This window comes from Elephantulus edwardii, unplaced genomic scaffold, assembly GCF_000299155.1.
Source record: "Elephantulus edwardii isolate Elephantulus edwardi_28Jun2011 unplaced genomic scaffold, EleEdw1.0 scaffold00008, whole genome shotgun sequence".
In the NCBI taxonomy this organism is placed as follows: domain Eukaryota; kingdom Metazoa; phylum Chordata; class Mammalia; order Macroscelidea; family Macroscelididae; genus Elephantulus; species Elephantulus edwardii.
Window position 1 is genome coordinate 28,764,201 of NW_006399758.1, and position 2,544 is coordinate 28,766,744.

The window sequence follows — 2,544 nt, forward strand, 5'->3', positions numbered from 1 at the left end:
ATAACAACAACAACAATGTATTTTCTTGCCAAAGGACCAAATTCAGGATCATTATTATCAGGATAGACCCATGAGTCTTTCCCAAATACAATAGCTTTGGAAATAGCTTAATATACACATGCATTCCAGTGAATAATGATGACGACAAAAAACATAAGAGTAGACATTTTTGTTTCTGTTCTCTGGAAGAGCTCAAACATGCAAGAGATTCTTAGCAATCTGTGGACATAATTTCGGGATAGTTAGTTCTATCCAGCTTAAAGTACAGCAGATCAGTTTGTACCATTGATAAAACATCAAATTAAAATTGCAAATCAGATTTATATTTTTTCGCGGGAGTTTCATCTCATCTTTCACCAGCAGTCAGCCCTTGCTCCAGGTAATCTGTCTTTGTTTGTATGAACATATTGAGAAGGGAAACTATGTCTCAGACATAATCAATAATGAGCCAATACTCTAGATAGTCAGACTGAAGCTCACGAGAACATGCTTTTGCAATAATCATAGTTCAGTTGTATGTAAGAGGAAATGTGATTCCGAGCAGCCAGTTGTAATAAATGTTTCTGGAGGAATCAATAACCATGACTTCTCTCTTCACCTCTCCTTTCTTGTCTTTTCCTTTGTTGTCTTCTTTATTTTTCTTCTCTTTCTCTTTCTTCTTTTTCTTCACTGAACCCTTTTTATTTTCATTTTTATCATCTTTCTTGCTTTGCTTTCCTTTCTTCTTTTCTTTGGCCTCTTGATCCTTATTATTGCTGTTTTTAAAATCGAAAAGTACAATGACACTAGGCAGGTACAGCTCCCTCTGTGATAGTTCTCTTTTCTTGTGTGAATTCTTTCTGGTGTAACCTGTTGTACAGAAGTTTTCATCTTCTGATTCTTCAGATAAAGAGGCACTGTTATCCTCCTTCTCCTCCTCCTCCTCACCATCATCATCATCAGAAAATGAGCGGTATACTCCATTTTCCATCTTTCTTATTGCTGTTTCAATGTCTGGTACACTTGCTTTGGGGATGTTTACAAAGGAATTCTGGGTACCAACTTTATTTGTCTTCATGGTTAGTTTAGTTTAGTATTCAAACTGACATCACTACTCCTCAATAATTTGTAAATTAATTAACTGCAGATTTTTTTCCCAGTGCAATGTGTCTCCTTATTTCCTGACTGCTGGTACCAAGGATGTTATTTGTGGATTCAAGCAGATGAAGTTGTTGACAGTTTCAGTCTCCTCTCCATCCATCATGACATTGGCTATTGATCCTGTGGTAAGAATCTTTGTTTCAATCACTTCCATACTAAAGGCTTCATTCCTTATCTTCTCCAACAAGTGCTTCAAGCCCTCTTCACTTTCAGCAAACAAGGTTGTTGTGTCATCTACGTAATGCAGGTTATTAATGAATTGCCTTCCAATTCTGATGCCATACTCCTCTTCATAGAGTCCCGCTTCTCAGATTATTTGTTCAGCATACAGATTGAATGAGTGTGGAGATAGACTACATCTGGTGTAGCCTCTTTCCAGTTCCAAACTATGCAGTGCTACCCTGCTCTGTACAACAGCCTCTGGTCCAGGTATGGGTTCTGCATGAGCATAATCAAGTGCTCTGGGATTCCCATTCTTCTCAATGTCAGCTACCACTTGTCATAATCCACATAGTCAAATGCCTTTGCATAGTCAATAAATCACCAATAGACTTTTCTCTGGTATCTCTTATTTTCAGATAAGACCCATATGACATCAGCAATGATATGCCTGGTGCCATGGCCTCTTCAAATCCTGCTTGAACTTCTGTCAGTTCCTCATCTATACTGGTCCAGCCATTTTTAAATGATCTTCAACAGAATTTTGCTTGCATGTGACATCAATGATATTGTTCGATGATTTCCACATTCAGTTTGATCACCTTTCTTGGGCATGGGGATAAATATGGATCTCTTTCAATCCATTGACCAGACAGCTGTCCTTCTATGTTCCTGTTCTAAATTGGTGAGTGCATCCAAGGCTGCATCTGTTAATTGAAACAAGTCATTTGGTGTCCCATTGATTCCTGAGGCCATCCTTCAATGTAGCTTCTACTTCCTCCTTCATTACCATTTACTCCTACTCATATGGTATTTCGTGAAGTTTTTTAGTGTCAATCAATTCTTTCTGGTACAGCGACTCTTTTTTATTCTGTTTTCTTTTGATACTTTCTGAGTCAATCAATATATTGCCCATAGCATCTTTCAATATTGTGACATGAGGCTTAAATTTGTTTTTCAGTTCTTTCAGCTTGAGAAATGCAGAGCTAGTTCTTCCCTTTTTATTTTCCAATTTCAGCTCTCTGAACAGTCCATTATAATACTTTGCTTTGTCCTCCTGAGCTGCCCTTTGAAATCGTCTGCTCAGTCCTTTCACTTTGACATGTTTTCATTTAGTTTTGGCTTCTTGATGCTCAGTGCAATCTTTAGAGTCTCTTCTGACATCTATTTCGATTTTATTTCCCCCCCCCCTTTTTTTTGTAATGACCTTTTTCTTTGTTCATGGATGATATCCTTGATATCATC

The 2,544-nt window shown here is 37.7% G+C and overlaps 1 pseudogene; it reads right to left on the reverse strand.

Annotated features, from left to right (window-relative positions):
* The window catches only part of LOC102876655, a 4,335-nt pseudogene extending 3,275 nt beyond the window's left edge, over positions 1-1,060 (reverse strand).
* Positions 1,061-2,544: the final 1,484 nt, after the last annotated feature.